Source organism: Triturus cristatus, chromosome 3_2 (assembly GCF_964204655.1).
Source record: "Triturus cristatus chromosome 3_2, aTriCri1.1, whole genome shotgun sequence".
Taxonomy (NCBI): domain Eukaryota; kingdom Metazoa; phylum Chordata; class Amphibia; order Caudata; family Salamandridae; genus Triturus; species Triturus cristatus.
This window is the reverse complement of record NC_140584.1, coordinates 1058742229-1058755730: the sequence shown is the minus strand read 5'-3', so window position 1 is coordinate 1058755730 and position 13502 is coordinate 1058742229. Positions and strand designations below refer to the sequence as shown.

The 13502-nt window shown below is 53.5% G+C and overlaps 1 protein-coding gene across 1 annotated transcript in view; it reads left to right on the top strand.

Moving 5' to 3' along the window:
• MYBBP1A (MYB binding protein 1a) overlaps window positions 1-13502 on the top strand; it is a 418097-nt gene that overhangs the window by 38136 nt on the left and 366459 nt on the right. The gene's annotated exons all lie outside the window — the stretch shown is intronic.

Sequence of the window (13502 nt, the reverse complement as noted above, 5' to 3'; positions counted from 1 at the left end):
GATGGTTAACATACCCAAGACAAAGCTCTTTTTCGTAGCAGCCAGGTCTGACACAAATGGAAATATCAGCTGGGTATAATCAGCATAAGAGATTGTTTTCAAAGCCATAAAGCTCTACGAACTTAGCAAGCAGCGTGGGGCTCAAACAAGAGCCCTGTCTAGTCATATTTTGAGAGAGGAGTAGCGGCCAAGGATGACCGTTTGATATCTTTATTTCAGGAAATGGTAGAACCATTTAAGCGCCGGGCTTTATATCCCAGTCTCTCGCAACCTCTCCAGCATTCTGACATGAGCAACTGCGTCGTAGGCTTCTGAGAGATCTAATAGCACGAGCATGAAAGGACTTCCTGCATCAAGTGCAAGTCGCTGAGTGTGAGTCACTGCCAGTCAGTTTCCGTGGCTGTGGCCTGGTCAAAACCCATATTGCGAAGAATCCAGGATTTGATTTGATTCTAGGTAGGCTTTTAATTGTTTATTAATTAAGCCTTCAAGCAGTTTGCCCCAAAGAGCTACCGGAGATATTGGGCGATAGTTGGCCAAAGACCTTTGGTCCAGGGTGTTTTATTTTATTTCTTAAAGATGGGTAGCACACATTCAGCCTTCCATTTAGAAGAGATGGTGCCTGTTTCCACCGAAAAAGCCGGGGCAAGACAGTTGGATAAGGATGCCACTACTTTCGGAGGGCAGGTGTCCAGGGGAGAGCCTGATTTAGCAGCAGCCAGAGCTCTACGAAGGTCCCCTAAGGTAAAGGGTTCAAACCTAACTAAGGTGTAAATCCTGTCTGTTATCAGATTGGCTTCGCTACTGGTATTACCAGATATAGTATAGAGTGAATTGTTACATTTTAAATAGAAGTTTTTCTCCTGAAAGAAATTGGCCAGTGAGTCAGAGTTCCTGGGACCCTATGGAGAGTTGGGTACATGCCTGTGGGGTAGTGAAATGTTGCACAATTTTAAAGAGCGCTTTAGGAGAATTGTCTGCCTGTTCAATTTGATTAGTGATCACATTTTCTCTCAATTTTGCTATCTAGGTGATATTGAGATAATGCTTGTTTATTGAGGTCTTTATCATGAGGCTTTTTGGTTCTGCGCCATCGTCTCTCTAAGTTCTTGCACCCTGATTTTTCCAGTGTTAACTCAGTGGTAAACCAAGGAGCAGCAGGGCGCCGTTTGGTCGAGTTACATTTTTCGTAGGGTACTGTTGAATCCTGAGCTTCTGTTGAGGGCAGAGTTAAACGTGTCCAGAAGGTCATTGACCTAAAAAAAATACTTCCGGCAAGCTGAAATGAAATGATTCGCTGAAAGCTTCAGGAGAGGGTAGGTGCAAGGTCTGCTAGAGATTTTAGCCTTTCTTCTATTTACCTTCGTGTTAAGTAGTTGAGATGACTTGGCATAGAAGGGAATTAAAAAGTGGTCGGTCCATTTTTGAGGCAATGGTAACTTGCAAACAATCTGCTCAGAGTTAGTGAAGAGTAGATCAAGCGAGTGACCTTCTATAATTAACACCTCCCAACAGGCTGCCAGGTGATAATTGGGAATTATCTCTTAAAGTGCTACTACAGGATTTAAGCAGAAAAATTCCAACTTTATAAAAGTGGCATTTTCCAAATAGTAATTTAGAGTCCCACTTTATCAGATTGGATTTTAAATTCCTATTAATTTGTCTTTGAATCATGGTTCTAGCTAGTCCCAAACCGGAGGTATACATTATAAATTGTTATAATGTAACCCAGTGTTTTTCTGTTGCCTTGCCACAGTGAAAAATGACCTTGATCTTTTACTTTCAGGACATGTGAAACTTAAATATAGGTGTCCTGCTTTTTTTTTTTTTATTGACCAGCATGTCCCATACTGGCACTTAGGACCTACCTTAATGTGACATATAAGTATTAAAAAGACAGGTGTAGGACTGGCAAAAGGGTTATTTTGGCAGGTAGAAAATGCTATGCACGGCTGCAGTGACTGGCCTAGAGTCATGTTTTCACTTTGTCGTTGTAATGGTGGCACAATCAGTGCTGCAGCCCGCTGGTGACATTTACCTTACAGAACCTGGGTACACAGAGTAACATATACTAGGGACTTATAGGTAAGTTAAATATGCCAATCGGGCATTAGACAATTGCACATATACATTAGGGGTCAGAGCACATGCACTGGATGGATGGATGGATGGATGGATGGATGGATGGTCTAGCAAAAAGGGGCAAAAAATTGGGGTGATCTGCAAACACTCACCTCTTATTGAACTCGATATATTTTGAACAATTCACTGACACACCACAACATGTGCTCAATGGTACCATGACTATAAATTCACACCTGCAGCCTTTTATCAGAAGCTATGGATCACCTAGTGCATCCACACAAACATACATTCTAGAAACAAACTCAGTAAAATCTCACATCTAACCTCCCATCTCCCAAATCCTCTTATTTTCAAGATTTAACCTTTTTACTACCCATGACGCTTGGCCTTCACCATCCACACTTCTCTTCCCTCCTTGAACACCTCTTACACATTTATCCCTCTCAGTAGAACATTTCAAATCTTATTTATGTTTTACAATTTCTAGCATTAAAACAGGCCTGACTACACTGCTGTTTTGCCTACCTCTGTCCTCCTAACCTTTCTAAAATATCCAAGCCCTCTTATTTCTCACTCACATGTGCAGAACCTATTCACCTATTCAAAGCAGCCAATCCATTCTCCACTTAAACATTCACTCCACAAACCATCCAACCCTCTTCTTGCATGTCCTGTTTTGCTCTCTTGGATCGCTCTCAATGTAGGCATGTATCCACCTAGCTTGAAATCCTCCGTAATAATACCACTGCTAAAAAAAAAAAGCTGACCCTTCTAGCTTTGCTAACCACTCTGTTCCCCTGCTTCATTATACTATCAACACTCTTCAGTTGAGGCATCAAATACCAGGCACTTGATGGCTTTAATCTAGTCTGTCTGTTCCTTGTACCTTTTCAGTGAATTGTGCTTCTTTCAGCGCGCCTACACTTACTATTAGGGGTTCTGCACCTCTTTGTCCCATGCCTCTTTTTCTCATTGTATACCTCACCCCTCCTCCAAATCGGCACTTTTTTTTTGGTTTTAATATCCTCTGCGTACTGATGACACACAGATCTTTTTCTCGTTTTCCACATTCACTCCCCACCTACTAACAAAGCTGTTTAGCTGCCTATTTTCCTTTCATATTTGGATCGCTGTCTGCTTTCTTATGCTAAGCTTATCCAAAATGCAAGTAATTACATATTTCATATTTTCTGCCACATCAGCCCCTACTGTATGTCTCCCTACCTCATATACCTGCTGCGTGGAGGGCGTTAACATCCTAGTGAAAGCCTCTCCTGACTGTCGGACTATAATTTGTATGTGTGGGCCTTTCCCTTTTTAGATCTCGGCTAGCGAAGGCTGCGCTTGCGCAGTCTCGCTCGCGAGATATAATGACTTGGAGAAGAGGGGCTTGAACCCGCCCCTCTTCTCCCCTCTTCTCCATTGGCTGGCCTCTTGAATACTGGCCAGCCATTGGAGAAGAGGTCCGTCACTCCGAACAGGCCCCGTCCTTTTCGGATTCGGGGGCGTGTTTTTTTCAACTTTTCTAATTATCTCCTCCAGCCAATGGCAAGAGGAGAACACGCCCCCGAATCCGAAAGCGCCGCTGCCTTTCTCCGAGGCATTTCTGCTTTGCCTCGGAGAAAGGCGGTGGTGTCCCGGCATCCGGACGCATTTGTTAATTTCCAATACTCACCTTTTCGTACACTTCTTCTGCACACGCTACTCCTCCACACGCCAATGACGCGTAAGTTCTTCTGCAGCGGGGATCACAAGTTATACTTCCGGCGCTAACATGTCGAGTTCGCTGCTGCCATCTTCGGTCTGATTCTGCGGCGGCTGAGGCAGGTAGAAAGCGGAACGGGGGCAACTACAGTGCGAACCCGAAAGAAACAACGCCTGCTAGAGCGGGAGGGGCGGCGAGGGGGTCTGTCTGTGCGGAACGATAAATAAATCCAACCACCTTCTACAACATGCGGCCAGACCCACTGCGGCGAAGGCACCTCTTCCCGACCCAGCATGCTGCCTTCTCCAGCCACCGTATTCATAGCACTCCAGCCGCCTCCTTACGTAACATGGCGGCCAGTCCCATCCTGTGTTGGATCAGGAAATGACCTGTTTAAAAGGAACTGGTTGTGAGTTAGTGCTATGAACAATCTTGGTCTCGTGTTTGATGGTGAAAAGCCTTACAGCAAACTGATTGAGTGTGGTCTCGCTGTGGGAATACTAGACGTCACATCCCGTCTCCTTATCCAAGATAGTGACCAGGCCTGGCTCTGTTGTCTTACAACGCTGAAGGAACCCCCTAATCCATCATGGCGGCTGAGCGTTCTGTTGAGTGTAGTCACTCTTACCAGTATGCAGGCCTCATCTTTCCAACTGTACCCTGCCCGTCCTGTCAATCTGTGTGCAAGCATTCAACTCACCTGTGCGCATCTCTCTCACAACACCCCACTCGTTGTCACAAGGCTGCGAAGCTAGGGCAAGAACCCCCTGTTCATCTATGCTCTCTGTGACGAGAATTGATTTGTTCGGCTTATGAAAAAATCAACATAAAATGACACTAGCTATTTTAACCATTACACTCGGTTATATTTGTGTCCTATTATGATTTTAAGACTCACCATCATCAGCTTGTATGAAATAGGTTATGTACGATTAATGCAGCTGTAATGGTGTTATTGACGCTAAAGCAGATATGCTATAAATTGTGAGTATGAATACACTTTCGTAACAGTGGTCTTGTTTTCATTATAACAACCCTAGCGGCCGCTTGGGACACGGCGCCACAGCTGTGGGACTGAGACCTCTCTGGCTTGTGAAGAGACAACTTCAGTTACCTGAGGGGGTGAAGGAGACGCTCCTGCCCTGGGACAGAGCACAGTGTGCGAGGCATCGGACAGGACCAGGGGGGGGGTCCCCCGACAGGAACTGATCTCGGAGGGGCCGGGGCTCCTGCCACTCCCTGGCCTGACTCATGCTCCGGAGGATTGCTGACTTCAAATGGTGCCCCTGCCCGGTAGAGGGGGCAGTCGCTGCACCAACCCCCTAGGGAGGAGCACCCCCATGGAATGACATCAGGGCAGTACCGACCTGGATACAACGTTACCCCAGCAATAAAGGCGAGTTGTGGGGATCCCGCCCCCTGGGGTTCCCCCCAGTCTCATCCGTGAACCCCTAGTGACTGACTTCCGGGGTCCTGGCCTGGATCGCCCTAACTCCTCATCCGGAGTGCTTTGGGAAACACTGAGAGATTCGAAGCGCTTTGGCATTTCCGGGCTGTCAGAGTCTTTAAGCTCTGTTTTGGGACTGTCCGGTCCGGTCCATCTGTGTTTTACCGGCGAGCCCTCTGTGTATCCACCAGCCCCTGTGTCATACAGACCCCTTGTGTCTCCACACCACCCCCTGTCTCACCGTTGACCCGTGTCTCCACCAGGCCCTGTCTCACCTCCACCCCTGTGTCTCACCACCAGCCCCTGCGTCATACAGACCTCCTGTATCGGCCCACCACCCTGTGTCTCACTGCTCACCCCCTGTGCCTCACCACCAGCCCCTGTGTCATACAAACCCCCTGTATCCCCCCACCACCCCCGTCTCACCGCTCACCCCCTGTTTCTCACTGCTGACCCCCGTGTTTCCCCTCCACTCCCCGTGTTTCCGTGTCTCACCACCACTCCCCGTGCCCCCGTGTCTCACCACCAGCCCCCGTGTCTCACCACCAGCCCCCGTGTCTCACCACCAGCCCCCGTGTCTCACCACCAGCCCCCGTGTCTCACCACCAGCCCCCGTGTCTCACCACCAGCCCCCGTGTCTCACCACCAGCCCCCGTGTCTCACCACCAGCCCCCGTGTCTCACCACCAGCCCCCGTGTCTCACCACCAGCCCCCGTGTCTCACCACCAGCCCCCGTGTCTCACCACCAGCCCCCGTGTCTCACCACCAGCCCCCGTGTCTCACCACCAGCCCCCGTGTCTCACCACCAGCCCCCGTGTCTCACCACCAGCCCCCGTGTCTCACCACCAGCCCCCGTGTCTCACCACCAGCCCCCGTGTCTCACCACCAGCCCCCGTGTCTCACCACCAGCCCCCGTGTCTCACCACCAGCCCCCGTGTCTCACCACCAGCCCCCGTGTCTCACCACCAGCCCCCGTGTCTCACCACCAGCCCCCGTGTCTCACCACCAGCCCCCGTGTCTCACCACCAGCCCCCGTGTCTCACCACCAGCCCCCGTGTCTCACCACCAGCCCCCGTGTCTCACCACCAGCCCCCGTGTCTCACCACCAGCCCCCGTGTCTCACCACCAGCCCCCGTGTCTCACCACCAGCCCCCGTGTCTCACCACCAGCCCCCGTGTCTCACCACCAGCCCCCGTGTCTCACCACCAGCCCCCGTGTCTCACCACCAGCCCCCGTGTCTCACCACCAGCCCCCGTGTCTCACCACCAGCCCCCGTGTCTCACCACCAGCCCCCGTGTCTCACCACCAGCCCCCGTGTCTCACCACCAGCCCCCGTGTCTCACCACCAGCCCCCGTGTCTCACCACCAGCCCCCGTGTCTCACCACCAGCCCCCGTGTCTCACCACCAGCCCCCGTGTCTCACCACCAGCCCCCGTGTCTCACCACCAGCCCCCGTGTCTCACCACCAGCCCCCGTGTCTCACCACCAGCCCCCGTGTCTCACCACCAGCCCCCGTGTCTCACCACCAGCCCCCGTGTCTCACCACCAGCCCCCGTGTCTCACCACCAGCCCCCGTGTCTCACCACCAGCCCCCGTGTCTCACCACCAGCCCCCGTGTCTCACCACCAGCCCCCGTGTCTCACCACCAGCCCCCGTGTCTCACCACCAGCCCCCGTGTCTCACCACCAGCCCCCGTGTCTCACCACCAGCCCCCGTGTCTCACCACCAGCCCCCGTGTCTCACCACCAGCCCCCGTGTCTCACCACCAGCCCCCGTGTCTCACCACCAGCCCCCGTGTCTCACCACCAGCCCCCGTGTCTCACCACCAGCCCCCGTGTCTCACCACCAGCCCCCGTGTCTCACCACCAGCCCCCGTGTCTCACCACCAGCCCCCGTGTCTCACCACCAGCCCCCGTGTCTCACCACCAGCCCCCGTGTCTCACCACCAGCCCCCGTGTCTCACCACCAGCCCCCGTGTCTCACCACCAGCCCCCGTGTCTCACCACCAGCCCCCGTGTCTCACCACCAGCCCCCGTGTCTCACCACCAGCCCCCGTGTCTCACCACCAGCCCCCGTGTCTCACCACCAGCCCCCGTGTCTCACCACCAGCCCCCGTGTCTCACCACCAGCCCCCGTGTCTCACCACCAGCCCCCGTGTCTCACCACCAGCCCCCGTGTCTCACCACCAGCCCCCGTGTCTCACCACCAGCCCCCGTGTCTCACCACCAGCCCCCGTGTCTCACCACCAGCCCCCGTGTCTCACCACCAGCCCCCGTGTCTCACCACCAGCCCCCGTGTCTCACCACCAGCCCCCGTGTCTCACCACCAGCCCCCGTGTCTCACCACCAGCCCCCGTGTCTCACCACCAGCCCCCGTGTCTCACCACCAGCCCCCGTGTCTCACCACCAGCCCCCGTGTCTCACCACCAGCCCCCGTGTCTCACCACCAGCCCCCGTGTCTCACCACCAGCCCCCCGTGTCTCACCACCAGCCCCCCGTGTCTCACCACCAGCCCCCCGTGTCTCACCACCAGCCCCCCGTGTCTCACCACCAGCCCCCCGTGTCTCACCACCAGCCCCCCGTGTCTCACCACCAGCCCCCCGTGTCTCACCACCAGCCCCCCGTGTCTCACCACCAGCCCCCCGTGTCTCACCACCAGCCCCCCGTGTCTCACCACCAGCCCCCCGTGTCTCTCCTCCACCCCCCGTGTCTCTCCTCCACCCCCCGTGTCTCTCCTCCACCCCCCGTGTCTCTCCTCCACCCCCCGTGTCTCACCTCCACCCCCCGTGTCTCACCTCCACCCCCCGTGTCTCACCTCCACCCCCCGTGTCTCACCTCCACCCCCCGTGTCTCACCTCCACCCCCCGTGTCTCACCTCCACCCCCCGTGTCTCCTCTCCTCCCCCTGTGTATCACATCTGACCCCTTGTCACACGACCACCATCGTCTCACTATCTTACAGGATTCGTGTAAATGGGATTCTCAGCGCTGCCCAGGCGTGTGATCTTGCACACATCGCACGCTTTCCCGTTCCCTGGATCCAAAAGGAGAATATTTAAAGCCAGGTCACCTCTTGTGGTTTGTGCCGCCGGATGTGCCTCCCCTGGAGCATGAGTGCGGGTTATCTCTGAACGAAGCACTTTACGTGGAGCGCTAGAGGGGGCCTGGAGTCGGCCATAAACATCTTGGCTCACCTCGGCACATTGGAAGGGCTGGGGCTATGTCCGGCAGCCGAGCGTCCGCTCTCACCTCTGGCTTCTGCTGACACGTGCCACTGTGAAAGAGTGTCACCTTGACCCCCTCCCCCCCCCCCCCCCCCCCTCTCTACCCAAGTGCACCCCAGGGATGGAAAGCCTCGCTTGTGTATGGCAAGAAAAGAGGTGCCCTCTACAGCCCTGGGATAACTGATGCCCGCTGGGTGCCCTGTGGCACTGCCCCCCTGTGTGCGCCCTGCTGCGGGCCCCTGAACTGACCCCTGGGGGCAGAAGAGGGGCGGTGACCCGGAAGGAGACCTTGGGATGGAGAACTTGAAGGAGGTGAGTGACACCGTGGGGCGTCACTAAATGATGGGGGGTTGGGGGGGGGGGGGGGGGAAGGTGAGGGTGCAGGGGGGGTGGGTGTCAGGTGATGCGGTGTGCTTGATTTCAGTCCTGGCCTCTTCCAACTAGTCGGTGCACCATTCCATTCCACCGTTTAAGCTCACGTGTCATTTCCTACAGCGCCCACGAGGTGCAAATTAGAATTGTCCGTGCCCAGACGGGGCAGATGCCCCCAACCCCTCCCCCCCCCCCCCTCCCCCAACACCCCATGTCTAGGGTGTATTACATGATGTTGTACATCACTAATATAACGACATAGTATTGTACATTGAAATCATAGTATAATACATGGTCGCGTGCTGCAAGTTTAGTGCACTACATTGTATATTATTTAGCAAATACAGTTTAGAACATTATGCCGTATGTGTATTTCCAAGTACATTACAATACATTGTGCTGTCCGTTGCAAAATACATCACCTCAAGTTGTTCATTTGTTGATGTAGTGTGCCACAGAATATTTTGTGCAAAGTAGATTATAGGGGGCCGTTCATGACGCGTTTGGTATATTAGTGTGTATTATATTAGATTAAACATGTATTTAACCGTGTAGTACCTTCCATTTATAGTGCATTAGAATTGTGCTGCATTGTGTATTATGTTGTAAATGTAGAACATTTCTCGTATTGTGCATTATAGATTGTGTTATATTATTCTTACACTGTGTTGCTTAATACCCTACACTGTGTAATTATAGTACACACTTCCAACAACTAACAAACAGCTATTGACATTGTAAATAACAATACCGTTTCTTTAAATGTTTTAAAAACAAAAACATAAACAAAAATGATGTCATGAGCAATGCCAATAGCTCTAACTTTAACAATGCCGAGACCGTTGCATTGTAAATGCTTGTTGACTTCTATTCATCGTCTGCTCATTACTGAAGGTGTCCTGTCCTGGTGTTCTGTAAGACACTAACATAACAATCATTCTCACAACCAGCTTTTTTTTTTTTTTTGAAAACCTTTATTTCGAAATTCAGGACACAGCTATTCAGCCGACAGCCCGAAGGTTCGGCAGCATTGCAAGTTAGATGCAGTAATGCGTCCCGGATACAGTACGAAGAGTAATGCAAAGGTCCAGTTTTAAATAAACACAGAAAAAACACACAACAAACCCCAGCAAGGCAGAACATTGAAATCCCATGGCGAAAGCCCCCCGGGGAGGCAGGACCCCACTCATCTACTAAGTATAAGACTGTGCGGAGGAAGAAGGGGAACAGCAGAGGCCCAGAACAAGTACCAAAACCAAACTGTGCTGGAAGGTAGGTCAGGGGGAAAGCTGTTCCTCGGGAGGTTCCAGATCCGGGGCAAGACATATTCCCCCCCCTGTATTGGTTCCACCGCCCCCAGATGGCATGCCACTTCCGGGGGCGACCTCTAGAGCAGTAGACCGTCTTCTCCCTAAACATGCTCCAATCCATGTTCTCCTTCCACGCGGTCAGTGTAGGGGGATCCGAGGAGCCCCATAATCGCGCAATATCCCTTTTAGCTACCATGTTACCCAGAGTCACCCATTGGGTCTGTGCCTCATCGAGATCAGTGGGCCCCCAAACGTTCAGGAGGCAACACCGCGCCTCCGGCTGTACCACAATGCCCGTCACCTCCCCCATAACTGCATGGACTCTCCTCCAGAACTCCACAATGACACCACATTCCCAAATGATGTGCAGGAAAGTACCCACCATACCACATCCCCTTCTGCACAGGCCGTCCTCCGAGAATCCCATGTGGACCAGCCTTGGCCCCATAACATACACCCGGTGCAGTATTTTAAGCTGCCCCAGCCTCAAACGCGACGGGATCGCAACCTCCTTAGGCGAAGAAACCGCTGACTGCCAGTCCTCATTATCCAACTCGAGGCCATCCCTGGTCCACTGTTCTCTCAGCCCCAATAGCAAGTCTGCCCGGACGTTTATCAACTTCTTATATATGAGCGAAATCGTGCTCTCAGGCATATGACCATCAAGGACTCGGTCCTCAAGGGGAGAGGACTCCGGCACCTTCTCACCCTCCACTAGGACTGATCGGAGGGCGTGACGCAGCTGGATATATCTAAAATACTCTGAAGGCCCTAGCTCAAACTCAGTCTGCAACTCCTCGAAAGACTTCACCCTCCCCTTATGCAGCACATCCCCCACCCTGGATATACCTATCAGATCCCACTTATCAAAGCCCTTCGTATGCCAGAGTCTTCCCAGCCTTTCCGATTCAAACAATGGGGTAGCGAGGGTTAGCCTGTCCTTCCAGCCCAGCGAGTCGGTCGCCATCTTCCATACGCGCACCGCCACACCTGTGGGACCCGTGAGGGACGAGTCTAGGGACCGCGAATACAACGCCCTGTAGTAGTTGCCGCCGCGCAGCAGCCACCTATCCATGGCATACCCAGGGCTGAGGGCAGGGCCGTAAAGCCCATGGTTGATCGCGCTCAACTGCGTGGCCCAGTAGTACCGTCGGATGTCTGGGAGCGCAATGCCCCCATCGTACCATGGGAGCGTCAACTTTGAAATAGCTATTCGCGGCCGCCCGTCCCACAGCAACGTCCTTTGGAGGCCTTCGACCTCCCGAAAGTATTTAGCCGGTACCCAGTCCATGGTGTTCTGGAGGGCGTAGAGGAAGCAGGGAAGAGACATCATTTTGAACAGGGCCGCACGCCCAACAAGGGAGAGCGGCAGCCTCCGCCAACCTTCAACATCTCGCCTCAAGCGTGCCAAGGGGGGGAGCAGGTTCCTCTCATAGTGCACCACAGGATCCACGGATATAAAAATCCCCAAATACACAAAACCTTGCTGAGCAACCTGTATCGAACATGTTCTAGGGATCGGTGGGACCTCGCCACTAAGAACGTACAAATACGATTTGCCCCAATTAATCACAAGCCCCGAGTTCCTACCGAACGATGCGAGTACGTCACAGACCACTATAAGTGACTTCTTTGGTGAGGCAAGATACAGCAGGATATCGTCGGCATAAAGCGAAATACGGTCCTCGAGATCAGGCGACCACCGAAGGCCCCGTATATCCGGGTGCCAACGTATCCACGCAGCCAACGGTTCAAGGGCGAGGGCGAACAACAAAGGCGACAGGGGGCAGCCCTGCCGAGTACCCCTTCCAAGCTGAAACGGAGCAGATGCCCGACCATTCACCACAACATTCGCTAATGGCCCCTCGTACAGCAACCGGACCCAACTCACAAACCCGCGACCGAAACCAAACTTGGCCAGCACGGCCCATAAATATGCCCACTCCACCGTGTCAAAGGCCATCGTGGCATCGAGAGATGCCACAACAGCCGGTTCACGCAGCGTGCCCGCCCTGGCGATGACGCCATGAAGACGCCTAAGGTTCAATGCTGTGTTTCGGTGCGGGATGAAGCCAGATTGATCCGGGTGGACCAGGTCGCCAAGTACCCTAATCAGACGGGTAGCCAGGAGTTTGGCCAGAATTTTCGGCTCAGCGTTGAGGAGTGAAATAGGCCGATAGGAGGCGCATCTATCTCGGGGTTTACCCTCTTTGTGTATGACCACGATCGACGCCAGCCGCTGATCCAACGGAAGGATCCCATCTCCCCGCGCCTCCAAAAACATGGCGCGCAGGTGAGGGGCGACCCTATCCGGGAACAGTTTGTACAGATCGATCGGCAGTCCGTTCGGTCCAGAGGCCTTACCCGAATTCAACGCGCGAATCGCCCCCGCCACCTCGTCAACCGTGATGTCGCCATCCAAATCGTCCCTATCTATGTCAGAGAGGCAGGGCAACTCGATATCACGGAGGAGATCAGACGAGTCTTCGGGCGGCCTGTCCGACACAGAGGAATAAACCCTATGAAAATATTCCGCAAAACACTCCACAATCCCTTCAGGTTCCACAATCGCCTCTCCCCCTTCTCCAATCAACTCTGGCACCACTCTATTGACCCGTTCCTTCCTGTCCAGCCACGCCAGGAGTTTCCCTGCCTTATCTCCAACATCATACAGACGGCCCTGTTGTTCCCTGCTGAGGGTCTTGGCGGCGTCCGTCACCAGGTCCCTATACTCCGCCTGCTTCAAGCAAAGCTCATGCAATGAGGACTCTGAGACCTCCTCCTCCATATCCCCTTCAAGGGCCGCAATCTCCTCCTCCACTTGCCGCACTTCGCAATCCCTCCGATTCTTGGCAGTCACCACCAGGGAGAGGGCCTCCCCCCTAAGCACGGTCTTAAAAGCTTCCCACAGCGAGATCGCCGAGTCCACAGATCCCAGATTGTCCTTAAAGTAATTATCTACCTTCTTTACCAGGGCGCTGCGCATCTTGGGGTCTCGGAAATACCAAGGGTTAATGGGGGCCACCCTCCCTCCTCCCTCCCGACCGAGATCCAGCCGGATCCACACTGGCGAGTGATCAGAGATGCCATGTGCCTCGCCTCGGATATCAACGAGGCATGTGCGGCCAGAGTGAGCAGGTAGTCAATCCTGGAGAGGCTACCATGCGCCCCGGAGTGAAACGTGTATTGACTCTGTGTGGGGTGCCGGAGCCTCCAGCAGTCTATCAGACAACCAGCTTTTAATGATGTTAACCATTTGGCCCATCAAGTGTCATTCTCAGTTCAATATTGTCTTTTTCTGGTTTGTACTGTATGGTCACTTCATGAAGGGAAATTGAGGAACGAAAATATTTTCAATACT